Source organism: Equus quagga, chromosome 22, assembly GCF_021613505.1.
Source record: "Equus quagga isolate Etosha38 chromosome 22, UCLA_HA_Equagga_1.0, whole genome shotgun sequence".
In the NCBI taxonomy this organism is placed as follows: Eukaryota; Metazoa; Chordata; class Mammalia; order Perissodactyla; family Equidae; genus Equus; species Equus quagga.
In genome coordinates this window covers 24,610,353-24,630,365 of record NC_060288.1, presented here as the reverse complement: position 1 = coordinate 24,630,365, position 20,013 = coordinate 24,610,353, and the positions used below count along the sequence as shown (strand labels likewise).

Below are 20,013 nucleotides of genomic sequence, written 5' to 3'. Positions count from 1 at the left end.
GTGTGTGTTGGGGCATGCCTTCAACACTCAGCCACGCAGTTAACAACTCTGCCTTAGCATTCACTTCCTGGTTATGCAGAGCCTGAAAGTCAGCTGGAAGTGAGAGATTAGAGTCTTCTCAGGTCTTTTCTGAGCATATATCCTACCCTGGGCATGTGTATTAGCTTCTAGATTCCCAGGAATATGTGAAGGCTTTTCAAAGTTCTTATTTCCCAAAGTATCTCACTGCCAGCCTTTCCTCCAAGGCTTTTTGGTTGGTCTGTTGTGTGTGCCAAACAGCATCCCTTGCCCCAAGTGGCAGCAGGTAGTTCCTTTGCCTTTAAGCATTTTGACAAATGCCTCTTGGGTACTCACCTCTTCACCCAGGAAGTACTCTGAATTAGGTGAAATAAAGGTAAGCCCTTTGCACCAATGCTTCAGGGAGCCACTAGGCATTTCAAAACAAAGAACCATAATCATTTGACAACAAAGTCTGCTCTGCTTCTTCTGGCACCAGGAACCCATACCAGGGAAGGGGGTTGCCATCTTCAAGATCACTGTTGAGCTGGGCAGGGGGTGCATAGGGCCAGGGTAAATTAAAATGCCACAAATCTCTCCTACTGATATTTAGCCACCTTTTCCTTGATTATGTGTTTGCCCGATTGATGTAAACCTTTAACAAGTTTCCAGATTTCAGATAAAGTTGATTCTGACAGTTTTGGCTGGTTTATTAGCTGTTTTGTGGAGAGACTGGCCCATGGAATTCCCTCCTCCACTATTTTCGCTGATGTCACTCTATGCACATGTGCTTTAAAAATATTGTATATATAAAAGAAAACATATGTGTGAGCTAAAGTGCAAAATGCTACCTTACTACCTTGGGTATTAAGTGAATTGGATGGGAGAGAGACTGAACGAAAAGAAGGGAGAAGGAAATGGGGGATATTGACCGATCCAACTTCAGGCGTGAAAACACAGTACAGTGTTCCTAGAAAGTGTTGTAGTTCATGTGTCTGTTCTATTAGGAAAGTAGTGTTGGCTGCCTATAACATAAAACTTGACTAGTACTGGCTCAGACAGATAGGAATTTTTTGACTCACATGACGAGAAACCTGGGATGGACTGGCAGAGGCTGGAGAAATAGCCCAATGATGCTGTCAAGAATTCAAGCCCTATCTGCCTTTTTCTTTCACTGTCATTAGAATAGTGGCTGCTATATCCTCTGTTGTTGCCTTTTGATCTTAAGATGGCTGCTGCAGCTCCATATATCTCCTGTGCATTCAAGGCAGAGAATTGGCACAAGGCCTTTTCCTGGTGCTTTGTTTAAAGCTGGGACAGAAAACCCTCCTCAGAAAATTTCTTATATTAGCCCTGAGTAGGTCACATGCCCACTCATATCAGTCACTGGCCAAAAGAAATGAGGTTACCATGACAAGTTGTGATTCTTGCCTTAGGGCTGAAGAAGGGCCTGTCCTTCAAGAGATCAGAGGATCAGGGTTCTGTTAACCAGGAGAAAAAAAGGAGGATAGCTCTTAGGTAGGTAACAGACAGTGGCGGCCGTAGGCAGAAACTAGGAGAAATGGCAGATGAGGGTGGGGGGTGCCTGCTGTCTTAATCTATGCTCACATTGGAGCAAGCTGTCATCATTATTGGGGCTAGAAATAGGGGGGGTTAGAGATAAGCATCAGAAATACAAAATGTCCAAATAGTCATATAGGAGGGGTAAAACCAGAAGTGTCAACTCAGAGCCAGAGTAAAGCCAAGCCGGTGGTGTGTCCAAAGCTGGAACAGGAGCCCAGAGGCCATGTCAGGGCCCAGATGGAGCAGACAGAATTCTGCCGAGGGCCTGGTTCTAGCTCTGGTTTTTGCCTGGTGGGAGTTTATGTTACATTTAGGGCTAGCAAGCAGTTTCTGATGGGTGTGGCGATCTCCAGGCTCTCGGACACTAGTTAACTCTGGGTAAGAACACAGAGTGGCAGAGCCAGGAGATTCCAAGCATTGAACTGGAGACGGGGAAAGAGCTTTTCCAGCCAACTTGGGAAACTGGCAAGAGGCCCAGACCCAGGAGGAGCAGATTTACTGGGCGGTTACCAAAACAGGAGTTTGGGAGCGAGGCTTAGAGGTGAAACCCTGTTATTTGAGGCTTGGAGGCAGGCTGAGATTAAGGAACCAGGAGTTCTTTGATTAAAATGGGGACTTTAGGGAGGGACAAGCAACCAGTGCTCCCTGATGTAGGACCCCAGTGTGGAGCTGGCTCAGGTTAAATTAAAGGTCCCGTGCCTCAGGATGGGGTTGGTCATGGGAGTTGAAGATTAGGCCAAGTCGACTACAGATGGGGATCAGGTGGTCCCCGTTGGGGAGGGAGAAGAACGGATGTAGCTTCACAGGGGATAGATACAATAAGTGTTTTGGAGATTGCATTCACAGGACTTGGCAAGAGGAAGACAATGTTGGAGTTTGAGCTTAGGTGGCTGGCCTCGTCAAAAATATGGAATGTTGAAGCCGCAATAATTGTTGAAGCTAAAAACCCTTGAGTCTGAGCCGTATATAGACATGTAGGTAAGGATGTTAGTAATTGATTATATGACACTGGGCTTGGGAGAGAGAGTACGGCTAGAAATAAAAGCTAGAGTCGGCCACAGCAAGGTGAGGATGGAAAGCGATTGGGTAGAGGGGCCATGGAGGAAGAGCTCAGCACGTGGTTTCTGTTTATGAGCCTCAAAGCAGAAGCCGTTCCCTCAAATGCTTATATTTACTTCCTATCCATTTTATTTCCCTATGAATTCTTTTTCCCCATCCCTCTTATTTCTGGTTGGTTCTTCTTTCCTTATGTTTTCAGTTATACCCAATTTCCCCAAATATCTGCATTTTCTTACACCTAAAATGTTTATTTAGATGGACAAACAAAAAACCAAAAAATGAAGAATACCATCTTCCGCATCCCCAAGACATGGGTTTGTGTTTATTATTCTTTATAATTTCCATTTATAGTCATTGTTATTTATGGATAATCCACAATATTCCTTAGGGAGATTTCTTTAAGAAATGTCAAAAGAAGAATATGTTGCTACTGTTTCCTTCATTTTGTGCAGCAAGTGGGGTAAAGGGAGACGCTGTCTTATCATACCTACTTCAAAATTATTCTAGATTGAGCAATCTGACCACAGTGTGTACCTTGGAAGGAGCATTTTTTTTAAGCCATGAAGGATTCTTTTTTTTTTTTGAGGAAGATTAGCCCTGAGCTAACATCTGCTGCCAATCCTCCTGTTTTTGCTGAGGAAGACTGGCCCTGAGCTCACATCCGTGCCCATCTTCCTCTACTTTATATGTGGGACACCTACCACAGCATGGCGTGCCAGGCGGTGCCATGTCTGCACCTGGAATCCGAACCGGCAAACCCTGGGCCGCCAAAGCAGAATGTGACAACTTAACTGAGCTACCGGGCCAGCCCCAGTATTCGTTTTTTTTTGTATTCAATTAAAGGTAGGATTTTAAAGATTTATTTTAATAAGAAAAAGAAGAATAATTAAAACATACATAATAAAATTAATGGTTTCATATGTTGGTGTAGGAGTGCCTAAGTGTAATGTATAGGAGCAAGGTATAAGTTCTTAACAGTCAGAATGGCTAAATTGTCATTTGAACCTGTGATTTTGGGAGTAGGGGTTTTTCAAACGCACATGGCAAATGTAAAGGACTTTCCAGGACTGAGATCAAAGCTGTATAGGAGGTAACCAAGTATTGATGGAACCAGGGCACTTTTGGAAAGTGGAAGGCAGCGTTAGGAATAGTTGTGCACTGGGTCTGTTACGCACTGGGCCAAGCAGGACTTACGGCCACCCTAGTTCCAGACCTTAATAGTGGCTCACCGTCCACGTAATTCGAGGTGGAAAGACATGAAAGGAAGGCATTTCCTCCTTGTTCTGGCCTCTAAGTGGAAGTACTGTTTTGTTATATGAAATAAGGTGATTCAAGGGCCTGGGAACGCCGGAACGAGATGGTCTTAGCTGGGAGGCTTTTCCGGTTGCTGTTCCAGTCAAGGTGACGGTCTTTGGAGACGGTGCTGAGTGGATTCAGGGCCCAGCCCTGTAGGTACTTAATGACTTCAGTGTGGGCTTTTAATCTCCTGCCCAAGTGTTATCTTACCTGCCCAGACAAGCCCTTCACCATTACAGGAGAGTGTGGGAAAATTAACACCGCCGCCGGAGAAACCAGGCGAGGGAACAAACGTCTGAAGGTGGAAATGAATTGCATGAGCATTTATTTTAATACGGTCTGGAAACATACAGCTTTCAATCTCTGGGCTGTTTAGGGCGAGCCCGGCACCCTTCCATGGAGGGAAAAAGGAAAAAGAGGATTGAAAACTATACAGAGCATGGCTATCTTTAATGCTGGAGTTAGCTATCAGGAAACCTGCTATGCTGAATATTAGAAAACGTTGACAGCAGTTTCACTTAACATGCGGTGACTCTGGCCTGGAACGACTTCCTTGGCACCGGAGGAAATCAAGAGAATGAAAACAGCAGTCGTCAGGATTTGAAGTAAGCCACACATTATTACCATCTGTACATTTTGCAGACCCCTTGCAAAACCAGAAAGCCAGGACCCAGACTGGAGAGTAAGTATATTGAACTCTGGGGTATGTTGTTAGATGGAAGAAACTCAGAAACTGGTCTCAATGTTTCAATACAAAACTTCATAAAACCGGACAATTTTTTTCTGGCGACAGGGGCCTAATAGTTCATTTGTCTAAAGTCTGGAACGTCAGGAGGAGTTATCGGTGTGCCTTCTGTGGGAGATACCATTGCTGTAAACTTTTACTATACCAGGCCTTCATGCTTTCCTGATTCCTCTGTAAATGTAGAATTATTTGTAAATTACTCTCCAATTTCAGATTGTTCTTATACTATGTGTTTTTGTGTTCTTTCCAGAAACTTATGGGAAGGTCGTCCTGAAACACATTTAAGTGTTTGGAATAATGAATTGGTTCATCACTCTTATAGATCACTGACCTTAGACTTTTCTATTAATCATGCAAAAGAATATACTTTAGGATGAGCCGGCATTAAATATCTTTAGATTGGTTTTTTTGCCCTGTGTTTGATTGACATTATAATTTGAGCCAACAGCTAGATTCCTTACAGCTGAGACCTATTTAGAGACTAAACATAAAACAAAAGTTTTAGATCGTGTGTGTACTTCATTCAGGACTTATATTTGTTCAGACATCTTAGACCTAAACTTATAAACTCTAGCCCTTGAAAAACTAGATTCACGGGGTGAGGGTGGGGGCATGGGATGGGATGGGAAGTGGGGAGATGAGCTCATTCTTTTTTATAAAAAGTGAATGTATGTTTTAAAATAATAAGCAGTGAATAAGAGACCCATTTATCTTAAAAGAGTTAATCCTCTATAAATGGGACCATTAGGTAAATTATTTGACATCTCATGGAGAAATAGAAACTTTCTTATAAATGGGTTTGATATAGAGCACTGGAAATAAAATTTAATGGGATCATTTTAACTTGAAAATAGCAATTAATGACAGATTGCAGAAGTCAGCCAACTAATTGTCACTTAGTGCTTTTTCTATCCAACGCATATGGAAGATTGTTTATAAATGGAGTATTTTTTTTTAATGTGCATATGAATTTAGTGTAGTGCTTGGCAATTCTTGGCTAGTTTGGCAACATTAAAATCTTAGATCTTTATACTTAGACTCGTCTGCTGGATATGAAACATTCCGTGGATAGAGTTGTTCTTTCCTTGCAAGCCCTGAAATTGAAATGTTTAGCAAGAAAGTCTTCACCCCAATTTTTTTCTTTGGTAACTTAAAGTTCACAGAATAATCTAATAGAGAGCATTTGGCCAAATTAAAATGAGGAAGGGTGGGAATAGTTAATTTCCACACTTGTTTAACACTAGGTTAGCAAAGCAAGTTAAATCGTACACAAGTGTTTAATTCTGAAAAGTACTCGTCTCAACTGTTCTCTTTGCAGTTGAAGCGTGCGTTCAAGCCTCACGTCCTGCAGGTTGCTCTGTCATGTTAGCACAGCCCATTCCATTTCTTTAATTAATGATGCAGATTCTTAGTTCATAGGCTAGTCTTGGGGGAGTAATTTAGCATATGTGAAAGGGGCCGAGAGGCTGTCTGGACTCTTGGGTCCTATTTGATAAATTATTGCTTCAATATATTAAATGGACCCCAGTGTCCTAAAACGTTCATATAATTTCCACATGTTCACTTTTTCTTGCTGGAAAGTGTAACGTATGGCAAGAGTCACTTGGAAACCTAAGCTCATTATTGAAGAAAAACTAATGGTCATATGTTTAGTGTACATTTTGAAAATATCTCAGTGTGGGAAAATCATTGGTAAAGTTTATTATGAATGTGTTTGTAATATACTTTTTATGTGTATGTAAGCATCTTCAAACTTAAGAGCAAAAGTGCTAAATGGGCCTAGTTGATTTCTCCTGTTGCAAAATACGTGTGAGCCAGCAACAGACTTTTATTCAGCAGAATGTATGGTTGGAATTACGTGTGGAGGAATGTTAATGATTTGTCTGGACGTGTGCGGATGGAGGGCAAATGCGGGCCCCTCGCCTCCATCCTGCCTTCTTTTCGAAGTGGCATTCGGCATTTTAGCTGCCTAGTGGTGCCAGCTTGATAGGAATCTTGAGTTCCTCGCACAAATTCTGGGAATGCTCTGGTCTCAGCTGCTCCAGTGTGGGTCAGGAGCAGGGCAAGCTTAGCTGAAGCCAGCAGCTGCCTTGGCAGGTCTGTTCTGAGTCAGCTTCCGATCTAGGGTTTCATTCCTGGCCTTGCTGGGGGCTCCCTGAGTGGTTTCTGTGGAGTCTTGCCACAGGCATGTACCTCTCACAGAAATGCCCTAAGTGTACACCCTGGGATCCCAAACAGGCCAGTCATGGAGATAGTCTCCATTCAACAGAAGGACAGCCCAGGGATCCGCCTGCAAACGCCTTGACTAAAGCTGCTGCTGCTGTCAACCGTCTGTCCCCAGCAGACTTGCAGCTAATGGTAGGATGGCGCACGTGAATGTCGCCTTGCGATTAGCTGGCATGGATCCTGGGGGATGATAACTCCCTTGCCCAAGTATAATGGGGTGTTTCGCTGTTAGGGAGGAAGGGAAGGAAGATGTCAAGGTGTCACTTTAGAAATAGTGTTTTTTGCAGTAGTGTCTGTTTAAAAGGTATTGCCTGTGTATTCATGTCTGTAGCTGCATTCTCTTTGGCACCTATCCTATGGGATTTAAGCAGTCACCTACCAAATCTTATGGAGAGTTTACTGTGGAAAGCCCCGAAGTTTTGGTGTAGGCCATCTAAAGGAGGAGAGAGGACCTGGGAAGCAGCCGTGTGTGAGAGGAGGGTATGATCAGAGCTAAATGCTGTGGTGTAGGCGGGGAGGGCTCCCGCGGTTTAGAGGACACGGAGATCAAACGATCTTCCTCTTCCTTCTCAAGGGGAATCCTGGTGCCTCCCATGAGGCCTTCCCATCCAAGCCAGCTCCTGCTGCCGCGTCCTCGACTCTGCCTCCTGTATACTAACCTCTGCGGTCTCCTTCTCTGATTCTGAAGTTCTGCCCTGACTCAGCTTCTCCTTGAGCTGTGTTGTTTTAGCTCTTCAGCCCACAGCTTGGAAGACTGCTGCTCTCACTCATTTTGTTTTCTTCCTCAAATTATTCTCCCCCGAAGCATCAGTCTCCTTGTAATTGATGACCGTTTTTCCAGTGCTGTCTGCTCTAACTCTCGGCCACAGTGGTCACTGTGGGCCTCCTTTTCTATTTTTCCAGCCCCCTGCGCTTGGTTTCTGGAAAGTCGCATTGCCCTTGTTTGCGTCTGTTTTGCTCCTGTCGTGTTGGCAGCACTGCTCCCTCCCACGCTCCTGTGAGTATTTCTGAAGTTTCAGTCCCGCCTAGCTCCTTTTTCTCGCTCTCAGATGTTTCACCCTCTCTACCTACTTTAGCTCTCACCTTAGAGGATTCAGTAATCCACTTCTCACACGTGTTTTGAGTACCTGCTATGCACCAGGGATCCATCTGGGCGTTGAGGGTGGAATGACAGGACAGGTGGGTCCCTGCCTCGTGGTCTGTGGTCTTGTGAGGAAGAGAGACACGTAAATAGGTCACCTCAGCACAGCCTGCAAGTTGCCCCACTAGGAGGAATATGGCTCCTGGGGGAACCCGTGGAGGGGCACCCATCCTGACCTGGGGTAGGGGAGTGACTCCTAAATCTACGGTTACCTGGGGCCCTCCCTCTTGAACTTTAGTCTCTGTTGGATGACCTGTCACTGCTTCAAGCAGACCAAGTCTAAGAGGAAATTATTTTTCCTCTAAGCTAATTGCCCTCCATCCTGCCCCATTTCTGGCACTGTAACCAGCCTCTCCCCGACTTACTTAGGCTGAAAATCTGGGAGTCACACCAGAGTCCTGATTTCCCTTAAAATCCTCACGTAGTCAGCCACGCGCTTCTGTCAGCTCTTCCCCTGTAATTGGTCTCAACTCTACGTCCTACTTTCTATTCTCATTGCCCCCGCCTGTGGCCAAATCCTTACCGCCTCCTTCCTGCACTATTTAATATTTGTAAATGGGCTATTGACTTATTCACAGGAAATTTAAAAAAATTACCCAAGTGGTTCATGTTTGTGGTAGAAAAAATTAGAAAATACAGATAAACAAAGAGAAAGAAAGAAAGAAGGGAAAAAAATCACATATTTCATCACTGAGAATAACATCTCTATTAATGGTCTGATATTTATCCTTCTAAACTTTTCTCTATGGTATCTATATATCTAAATATTCTCTTAAATAAAAATGTGGAAAATATCTTACAAATTGTGATTCTGTTATCTATCTTGTTTTGTAGCCTACTTTTTTGTAATTAACCTATATGGTTGCTTTTCTGTATCAATAGAATTATTTGTAATAATTTATCATAGCTGTGTAGTACCTTGAAATAATTTGTGCTTTAATCTGTATGCCATTTCAGTGTATGAATACACCACTGCTAAGTAATCTTCTTAAAACTTTTTCATTCTTGCTGTTTGTCTGTGGAAAAAACTGACTTCCTATTTCCTATACACACACACACTCTCTTTATATCGGTAGGTTTTTCTCACTTTCTCGGTCGTCAGTCTTCCTTTCCTCATCAGGAATAAGATATTTACACCACAGCATGGTGGTGATCATACATGAGCGCCTCATATTGTCTTTCTTTCAGGAAGGCAGGGTCCTGAGGATGATGGACGGCCCCTTCTTGGGATGTCCATGGCGCCTCACTCAGCATCTTGCCCTCCTTCTGGCCATTCTCTCTCTCTCCGTTGTTGTCCAGGTGTCCTGGGGCTACAGATGTGACCAAGGCACCTCTGAGTTCTGGCTCCTGCTGCAGTGAGAGTGAGAGACAGCCGTGTAGACGGACAAATACAATATGGCAGGACCATGGTGCTGTGGGAGCTAAGGGCTCTGATGCGGTGACATCGGAGCTAGTCTTGAAGTGCGATGGGCACTTAGAGAATTAAGTTGGCAGTGATCAAAGAGAACAAAGGTAGTTAGGACATACAGGGTGTGGGAAGGGGAGGCACTGGATGGAGCTAGGCCTGGAAGTCCACAAAATGGGGCGTGGTGGGCAGCCCTTGGAAGGAAGGCGGGGAGCCAGATTGGGTGTTGGTGTTGGTGTGGCCGTGACAAGAAAGAGATGGCAGGTCTGAGAATGAAGGCTTGTCCAGGGAAGTCTCAGTCCCCCCAGCAGGCAGTTTTGATTAGGCAAATTAAATGGTAAAGCACAGAAAGCCAGCATGATCCTTGCTCCCCGGGAGCTCATAATGGAAACCAAGATAAATGTCTACATTTTTATGATTTAGATATTATAAGTCAGATCCTGAAACCCCAATGTTACGGGGCATTCCAAACTGTTTTATTGAACTGACTAGATTTTTTTTCCCTCGTATATGAAAAGACTCGAAAGCTTTTTTTGATACCTAGGACTTTCTTTTCATTGTCATAATATTCCTCCTCTTAGGATTAGTTCATGTCAGTTACATTCACTGATATCAAGGCAGATTATAATGTGTGTGTGTTTACACATTTGTCAACATATTAAAGCCAGGGAAAAATCTAACTATACCTCTCCAGGGAAGAAGCCAAAAACGTTTTTGCTGTTCAAAGATAATTCATAATTTTACAATGAAATATCGGTGTCCCTTTAAAATCACATCTCTTTTTGCTGATGTCTATACCTATTTTGTATCTAGTTCGCTGTGCATTTTTAAGTCAAAGAAAATAACTTGCTCCAGTTTTCAAAGAAGGAGACAAGGAATTAGTTCAAGCTTCACAAATAAAATCACAGTGTTTTAAACTGTGAGGGACCTTCCACATGGTCTTTCCTCCTCATTTTGCTGAAAAGGGAACTGAAGCCCTCGGAGTGAAGCAATTTGCCCAAAGTGACACGGCTAATTAGCAGCTCAGCCAAAAGCCGAATCCAGGACTTCTGGCTTCCAGTCCTGTGACCTCTCCACTACTTTGTGCCGCCGCGATCCTAGTTTAAAAACAAAGAAAAGAAAAAGGAAAAAAAAAAGTTGGAGAATTGGGCTGACACATTGCTTTAATTTTCCTCCCTCTTTATAGAGTGTGAAAAATCCTGATGTACTTTAAAAGAAACATTTAAAAATGTATCCAGACTTGTAAAGAAGATCAGGAATATTTGTGATATGCTAATTAGAAAGTATCTATTTATGCAAGAAATGGGAAACTCGGCAGAGGGAGAGAGATGCTATTCAGAGTAACTTAAGAATTACTTCAAAGGTAGGACAAAAGAGTGCTCTTTTTATTTATTTGATAATGTGTGGCTGCCATCAAATTTCTGATAGGGTCTGACGCCTTGCTAATAAACCCCATAGAAACTGGGGAAATCTGTCAGACACATGGAAGGAAAAGCAAACGATTTCATTTCATCTGAGTTTCCTCGGGTGTAAGTCAAGCCCTTTCTCGTAGTACTGGCCTGCCAGACTTCTTCCTGTAGAGACTTGTCATTGCACCATTAGTCATTCACAAAGGGATTATGTTTTGGCAGCCACGCTAATCACGCCAAGGTGACCGTCTGTTTGGAGAAACAAATCCTTCTCAGTTGATGTTACGGTACGCTAATCCAGCGAATTTCAAAGTGTGTTTGCTCCCCGCGACCGCTTCTTTCTCCAACTCTCTCCTAACTAGAAGTGCTGTTTCTTCCAAAGAAGTTCTAAGTAGCCTGAGGAGAAATACCAGAACTTGGTCAGATTTCAAATTCAGGAGCAGACATGAGCCCCCACATCAGAGAAGAAGCTGTCCCCACCCTGGGGAGTCCAGAGAACGCCCAGGTGAGAGTGGACTGTCCTGTCACCTGGCCAGGTCCTCACCCATGCTGCTCTGGGGCAGACAGTGCCCTTTCTGCCCACTGTCTGCATTGGGACCAGAATAGACCACTTTCGGTGTGTTTGATGCACAGTTGAAGTTCGTCCGGCTGTGGCGGTCACAGGTACCTGAGGAGGTGAGGAGAAGGGGAGCATTCAGCCCCTCTCGCCTGAGACAGCCTTTAGGTAGAAAAGGTCATGGGGAAAGATAGCAACACCTTGAAATGCACGTCCTGACTTTAGAAGTGACTTTCAAGCAGGGTTTAATAGAACATTTGTGTGTTTTAGAATTCGAACAAACTGGTCGGCGATCCCGGCTTTGCTTGCTAGCTCTATGAGCATGAACAAGATTCTTGTTCTCTGTGCACCTCAGTGTCTTCATTTGTAAAATGGGTTGTGATGATTCCTTATAGGGTTTTTCTGAGGATTCGATGTGATGACATAGATGAAGTGGCTAACAGAGAGTAGGGCTCCTCCAAAATAGGAACAATTATCATTATTCCTATATTCATGATTATATAAACACCAATACAACAAAAGCCATTTTCATTTAAATCAAGACCCAAAAGAGGGTGAAATGTAAATTTGCAGCTCAAGGAATTATCGCAAAGTGAACGCACCCCGTGTACACCATCCAGGAATAAACAAGAGCATCAGCGGTGTCACAGAAGCCTCCTCGTCCCTCCCCGTCTGCACGACTCCCCCTCCCCTCCCGCCAAGTAGCCATTTGCCTAAACTTCTGTTACTCACGGATGTTCATTGAGAATCTCCTAGATTCCAGGTACTAGGCCCCCGTGGAAAGGCAGCCAGCATTCTTGTCCTCCTGGAGCTTACGTTCCAGAGGGAGGAGCCAGACAACAAAAATGTGCATGAGTAAATTCATAAGATGATTACAGATGGTGCTAAGTGAGATGAAGAAAATAGGTAGGTTGGTGGGCTGGAGACTGGCCATCAGAGGGTCCTTCTGAAGGGCGGTCAGGGAAGGCCCTTCTGCAGAAGTGACCTTTGGGAAGACCTGAGGAGGAGCAGCCATGCAGAGAGAGAAGCCGGAGGTCTTCAGATGTGTTTGGAGAACAGGAAAAAGGCCAGAGGGGTGGAGAAAGTGGTCCTTGAGTAGGCAGGGTCCACATCATGAGCGCCTGAGAGACCACAGGAGAAAACTGGGTCTTGTTCTAATTGAAATCGGTTTGGTTATCAACTGTAATCAGTGCCGTGAGAGGAACAAAGTAGTGAGGAAATTCAGAAGAGGCGGAGATTGTGTGCACTCCTTTCCCTTGTAACAGTGACTTGCTGAGGACTGGGTAACACGTTGTCCTTTTATCAAGCGCGCTCCCACGTGGGGTCTCCACGGAGCCTCCTGACCACCCTGTGAGGTCCACAGAGAGGTCTGATTACTTCCTGTTAGCGGTGAGACAGTCGAAACTGCGAGGCTTAAGGCTTGTTGCAGAACCTTTTACCACACCAAAGAGCCCACTGATCATCACATTTGGATTATTAATGTCATAATGGCTCAGCATCTTCCTAAGAAACGGATTAACTCCTGCAGGGGACAGGTAGTCTCCTGTCTTCCAAAAGGTTATTTCTGGAACATCAGTCACATACACATCCGTTGCATGCAGTACTCGTGCCAAGAAGGGGTCCTGGGTTGAGTGAATGTGGTCATGGTGCACAGTGCCGCCTCCCTCCAGACAGTCTGAGTGTAAAATGTTGTAAAGGCTCTGAGAAGTTCTGCAGTAAAGAAATATATTAACCTTGCCATTTCCCACACCTGCCTGTGGAACGGCGTCCATTGACATCTCAAGGAATGTAAGTTCTGGAAATGCCATTTGGAAAAGGCCAGCCCAGAGAGTTGCTATTTAGTGTTTACTAAATGGTCTCCTGAAAGGGTTCAATTATTTTCTGAGCCTGGAACTCCTCTCTCTGTGAAAGGATTAGAAACCACATTTGTAAAGCACTTCCATATGCTTAGCACGAAGAACCTGGATCAATGGAGATTCCAAGTGTTGAAAATCATAAATCCACTCCTGTTTTGAACACTAATGTTAATTACTTTGCCCTTTGAACTCAGAGCATTTCCATTAGTATTGTGCTTATACTTCCGGATTCTAGGATGCCAAAGCAGAAACCAGTCTTATCTGGTTTGAAAAATAAATGTTCTAAACCGTGCGTGGCTTTGATTTGGGATTATTATCTACAAGGATAGATGTTTACATAGAAAAGAGTCCGTTTATAGATCATTTGCAACCTTCTCTACCTGTTTCCATACAGACTCCTCTGCTTTTATTTTTTTTTTCCCTCTTATCTGGGGATTTACACAACCGTCTCTGAACTTGCAAGAAATGTTTGTGAGAGATGTTCCCAGAAACCCCAGTGAACTCTGGCAAAGTTTGTGGAAACATGCCTGATTCACTTCTAACTTCAGCTTTATAATTCCTCACAGATTTTCACATCTCTTCACACCTGTGATTCTCTCCACGGCCCAGCTCCAGCGCCATCTGTGTTGTCTTCTTCATTCTGTTAACTCTGTGGTCTACACTTTTTAAAAATGTGAATGTTACTTTATTTTAATACTCTGCATTGCCTGGAATTCAGCATCTCTTAGATTAGGTTCTCAAAACAAAATTTTTGAAATAGGAAGAAAGGGGTAAATGGGGCTCTTTAATGCAGGACTTCTCAGTGCCTTTAGTATTCTCATATGCTTTGTTAATCTCTAGAAGAGAGAAAATAATATTTTCCCAACTTATTTAACGACAGAACCTCTACTTCAACCTCTTTTAATAGCAACTTGTAGGAATGTTATTCTACAAATCCTGCTTTGGAAAATGCTATCCTAGAATCAAACCCAAACTTCTCAACCTATATTTTCCTTAATCACTCCTCCAGCATTACCCCTTTGATGATGTGTCTCAGCAAAACTAATTGTTTTGTAATCCTCCTAAAAAACATTTCCCCACTTTTAGTCTCTTCTCATGAAACTCCATGGTCTCTTCTCCATGGATCTAATGATGTTTCCTTGCGAATCTGGAATGCTTTCTTTTCTTCTGCACCTTTATGAGCGCTCACAGTCCTTCAAATCCCAGCTCCTCTGGGGAGACTTTCTTGACCACCACAATCCACAAAGCATCTCTCTTAGAGCTGTTATCATCTGTACCACACCTTCAGCCGGTGTTATGAATGTTTACTGCCTTGTGGTTTATCCCATATGTGCTCTCTCTGCTCCTGGAGGCTAAAACCTCATTGTGTGTGTGTGTGTGTGTGTGTGTGTGTGTGCTGTTTACTCTCCAGTTGAGCTTTGTGTGCAGTGGAAAGTCCATCGAATGAAAGGGACAGCTTACAGTTTGTTTTGAAGCCTGAGTCTTCTCACTTCAGACATTCTGTCTTCCTGGATGCTAGGATGGAGTGAGGAAGGACTGTTGGTTTACCTACCTCTTGGTCCATGAGGTGGACAGAGGCTGTAGAAAAGGAATGAACAGTTGCTGTAGAAATTGCAGCAAACATATTAAGCTCATTGAGGGTGCCAGGCTCTGTGAGTAAAAAGCACTGTTATTTTCCCTAAATGAGCTTGCAGTCTGTTGGGGGAGATATATACAATTTAATAAAAGACCATGCTCGTGGTACCACAACCATTATAGGAATACAGAATGGAGGGTGGTTAATGTCGCGTGAGGTGGGCTGTGGGAAGGCAGATACAAGGAATTTAAGGGACAGAAAGAAAAACTTTCACGAAAGAGGAGATAGTGATTTAGGCTAAAAGAATGAGAGGAATTAGGAGTTTGGAAGGCAGACAGGCGGGAAAGGAGATCCCAAGCAGAGGGAAAAAGTAGCATAAATGAAGGCTAGAAGACTAGAAAACCTTGGCGTGTAGGCTGCGTGGGGAGCATGGTGGAGACAAAGGTAGAATTTTGGGGGGTCATGGGGTGGAAGACATTTTACCACTTAGGTGTGGAGAGGTCATTAAAACAAGGTTTAAGCCAGTAAGTGATGGGGTCAAATTTATGCTTTAGGAAAAGCAGAAGAAGGAGTCGACTACAGATGAGGAAACTGAGATGGCCGTGGATCCAATTACCTGACTTATTCCCAGCAGATCTGGGCGTAAGGAGTAGAGAAAATTGGCACCTTAGTTGGGGGACAGGAGGATGCACATGAGGGTGACCATTTTCTTCCAAAGGGGATTTCGTTTCCTTTGGGGAGTAGATAATGCAGGAGGAGTCTTCAGCTCTTACTGTCCGCCTTCCAGAGACCGCACCTTTGTGTGCTCTCTGATAACAAGTGCCCAGCCCGTTCAAGAAGTCGAGCTCACCCTGAGCCTATGCTTTCCTTGCCCGAAGACCTGATTGCTGATTTCCCACGTGGTCTCTCCCTCCAGTTTCTCTAACTGGCAGCCTCCAAGATATCAGATCATAACGAGTGAGGAAAGAAGGTTCTCCATGGAGAACCTGTTCTGATGCTCTTAACATCCTGTTTCTCCTGGTGTTATGAGTGGGATGGTTCAGTCTTCAGAGCTTCAGGGCGTGATTTAAGAGCCATCTGTTTTAATCAGGCATTTTGGGTGATTGATGGGGAAGAGGATAATGTGGGGGAGGGGGCTAGTCTATCCTATATTCTCCTAATTAGATCAGAATTCTTGTGTAAGTGCCAGAGGCCCAGGCAATGATGTGTTTTTACTATTTGATGTCGTTGTTTTTCCTTTAATTGCTTTTTAGGTAAAAGTTTCAAAGCCCCTCATTAGTGTTTCTAAAACTGCAACAATTTGTGTTTTTGGAACTCTCAGCCTTTTGTTTTTTTACCTAAAGATTACTGTGTCTTCCATACAGTATTTATTTTATGCATATACTGCCTCACTCCATGATAAAAGTAGTTTGCAGTTTTATAGTACTTACTATGTTCAAGGAATTATTCTACATGGTAGATGTATACAGATTCATCTCATTCTCCTATGGTGTTATCACCATACTATAGATTAGGAAACTGAGAGAGACAGAGGTCATAGTGAAAGGAATGGTACAGCTGAGAGCTGAACCCAGGCGTCCAGTTCCCCAGTCTGTGCGCATAAACACACCACTATATTGCCTGTCCTCAGATAATTTTCACATTTGCTGCAGTGTAGAATGACCGTGCTAGTGCCATTTTTCTAAAACAATAATGTATAAATTTTAACTAATGTTCCAGATACGAATGATGCATTTCCCACTACGTTTATCCCTTTCCTTCCCAACCATTCTTGTGGAAAATACAAATGCCATAAAAAGTTGCCAGGTGGCCTTGGCTTGTAGGACGTGGTGGAGTCAGTGGAGTAACTTGAAAGTCAAAAGAAGTGAGCTTCAGTATTAGCATCGACTCAGCCAAGCTGTTGGTTCTTGTCCAAGTTAGCTTTTCTGAGCTTCTTCCCTATGTGTAAGGTGATTTCAGCCTTGAAGTCCCGTGAAGCCGTCACACAGAACAGCAGAGAGAAGGGTCTTTGGCTGCCTTTGAGAGATGCCGAGTCAGGGCTCGTTCCTTTCAGGCTGACCAGACCTTGTCGAACTTTCCTGAAAAGCGTGGAGCCAGGCAGGGCAAGACTGAGAGTCACCCAAAGAATCATGATCTGTGGAGAAGATTCATCCTGTACTCATGTGTTATTTTTTTCTGTCATTTTCATAGAGTTATGTTCTTTTCCAGATTATACGTTACTACCTTTTGGAATTTTGTCACTGTTTCCGGTTAGTACAAGCATGATCATCACTCACAGAAGGGACAGAGGTTAAAGGAGGTTGCATTTTTTTTTTCTCTTGTTGGTTTTGTTTATGAATCAGATTTAACTTGAGCCCAACATCTTGACAACACTTAGGTTTAACTGGCGACCAGTGTGCTCAATGGGAATAATGTTGGAGAAGCTCTGACTTTGATATCGGATTGTTGTTCCCATTCTGAAGTTAATATTTGATCTGTAAGATTTCTCTTTGGTTTCTCATAGTATTATTGATTGAAAGGTGCTCCTGTACAAAAAGGATACAAGAGGGGCCCACCCCACGGCCAAGTGGTTAGTTTCGTGGGCTCTGCTTTGGTGACCCAGGGTTTCACCAGTTCGGATCCTGGGCACGGACCTAGCATGGCTCATCGGGCCGTGCTGAGGCAGCGTCCCACATAGCACAACCAGAGGCACTCACAACTAGAATATACAACTATGTACTGGGGGGCTTTGGGGAGAAGAAGAAAAAAAAAAAGGATATGAGAGTCTCATATGTTGTTTGCATCGAAAAAGACGTATTTCGTTGTATAGCATTTTGTGCTTTCTTTGGGACCCCCTTCTTATTGCTCTTTCTCAGTTGAACTTTTCTTCATGTTATTTGAAAAATCTAGGAATAGAGTAAAATTTAGGCATGTGTAAACATTTAATCACCTGGGCCTTCTAGTCATTAGTAGAAGTCTTTGAAGTTGGTTTTCTTACAGCTAGTATATTTAGGCCACCAATTTGGTTATAAATTAAACTTTCTCCATTGCTGTCTTGATAGAGTCAAACTCTGCACTCACTTTAAGGTATAAAATGTCAGCTCGTGGATAGCTGGGGGGAGGTAAGTAGGGAATATAGGTCTAAATATAGTAAATGAAATGATCAGCATATTTTATTTTGTAAATTTACATCACTAGATGTTGAAGCAGTTCATCCTCACATTTGATATATGTGGTGTACATTAGAGAAAAGAAAAAAAAGCTATCTTTTGTTTATAGTTCTTTTTCCCATGAATGGAAGCTATTTTGTGTGTCAAGGGATTGGTGGCTAAACTTTCTGTCGCTGTGTTTTGGCTCTGGAACCACCTATAAATGTCTTTATAAGATTTCAGTAGATCAAGATGGATGTGTGTCCACCATCCATACATAGTCCACATGCACGTTCCCCGAATGGTTAGAGAATGGTTTTGGGTTTTGTTTTTTTTTTTCCCTAAGGAAGATTCGCCCTGCACTAACATCCATTGCCAGTCTTCTTATTTTTTAGCCTGGGGAAGACTTGCCCTGAGCTAACATCTGTGCCAGTCTTCCTCTACTTTGTTTATGGGTCACCGCCTCAGCATGGCTGATGAGTCGTGTAGGTCTGTGCCTGGGATCCAAACCCATGAACCTGGGCTGCCAGAGTGGAGTGCACTGTAGTTTAACCACTTGCCATGTGGCCGGCCCCTAGAGAACAATTTTTCTTTAAACTTCCACTTTCCTTTACTAATAGCACTTTAGGAAATTTCACCAAAATTCTGATTGATTTTGAAAATCCCAGATTGCCTTTCAAACTTACCAAGACTATTTGCTGAGGGTTTAAAGAGAGATTTCAAAAATATGACATAGAAAGAGAAGATGAAAGAATAGACGTTGTTGAGCCCAAGAACCCAAGGAGCAAAGGCCAAGATGGTGAAGGGTGGACGTGTTACATCCTGGACAGAGCTACTGAAGACAACAGGGCCAAATGAGCTTTCAGTGAATTTGTCTCATTTTTTCTTGGTCAGATCATCATCAAAAGTATATAAAAATGTCACAGTCAGAGCAGTGGCCCATCCAGCCATGATCCTGCTTTACACTGGGACTGGCTGTTACCTCGTCTTGGTCATCCCAAGCAGGGGTTTCCTTTGATAACTCCAGGTCCCTTCCCCATCCAGGCTCTTGTCTCCCGTAGTTGATTCTTGGCTTGTGCAATTACTCTTAGTCTGTTGATGTTCACTGAGCCCCTTTGCTGGTCCAGGTTCTGTGCTGGGCTCCGGAGATACAGAGGTGAATAGCTTCTTCCCAAGGATATCTCACAGCCCTGCGGAGGGAAAGAGACGGAAGCAATTTATCACAAAATGCCCATGCTAGAATAGACCACCCCCCGAGTGCTAGGGATGCAGAAGGAGGAAGTGATTGCTTGAGAGAGTCAGAACTCCTCCAGCTTGTTATTCATGTAGTTGGAAATTTGTATGATAGGGAATCAAATTAACATGCCGTGTCAGCTGATGCCTTTCAGACATTAGTGTGTATCTGAGGTTTGGGATTTGGGCACTCGCTCAGGAAGTCTGTATTTACCCTAGATGCCTCTCTTCGACATTCTCACCATGACTGCAGCCTCTCAGTGGCATCTGAGGTGAAATGTTAGGCAAACATTTGGACATCAGGCCAATAAATCACAGAGACGATTTTGCTAATCAAGTGTGGTGACGTTTTTAGAGAAGACACTGGAATCCCAGAGAGCTGTGGATGCTCATTTCTTCACGTCCTTCCTGCCCCTATGGGTGGGATACCGGAAGACCTGTCTGTGTCTTAGTAGGTCATCTGGGGATGCTGGTGAGGCGGTGGAACCGACTCCAAAGACAGATGTCATCATTGACAAAGGACATCAGAAATGTCATGGCCACCCAGGTCCAGGTGAAAATCCTAGGAAAATAAAGAACTGATAATTAAACTAGAAGGCAGCGTATTCTAGCAGCTCTGTGGTCCTGATTGCTGAGAGGGACTCAGATGCTTAATTTTCCTCTTGAATGCAGCAAGGCAAATGGAAATTTAGATTATTTTCTGTAACTTTGAACACCTAAACTTGTACCAATTATGTGTTTATTTGCTATGTGAAGGTTCTGATTAGTGAAATTAAAGTTTACCAGTACAGTATGACGTAGGCTGTTTTTAATCTACACGGCC

General features: G+C 43.5%; 1 protein-coding gene across 7 annotated transcripts in view; it reads left to right on the top strand.

Annotated features, from left to right (window-relative positions):
- The window catches only part of STOX2 (storkhead box 2), a 213,388-nt gene that overhangs the window by 54,103 nt on the left and 139,272 nt on the right, over positions 1-20,013 (top strand). Inside the window, exon 1 of one of the 7 annotated variants that reach the window (XM_046648508.1) lies at positions 4,190-4,520. The exons of 4 other annotated variants lie outside the window; for them this stretch is intronic. The gene's annotated coding sequence lies outside the window, so the exon portion shown is untranslated. 2 more of the 7 variants (XM_046648509.1, XM_046648510.1) reach the window with 2 other exon arrangements.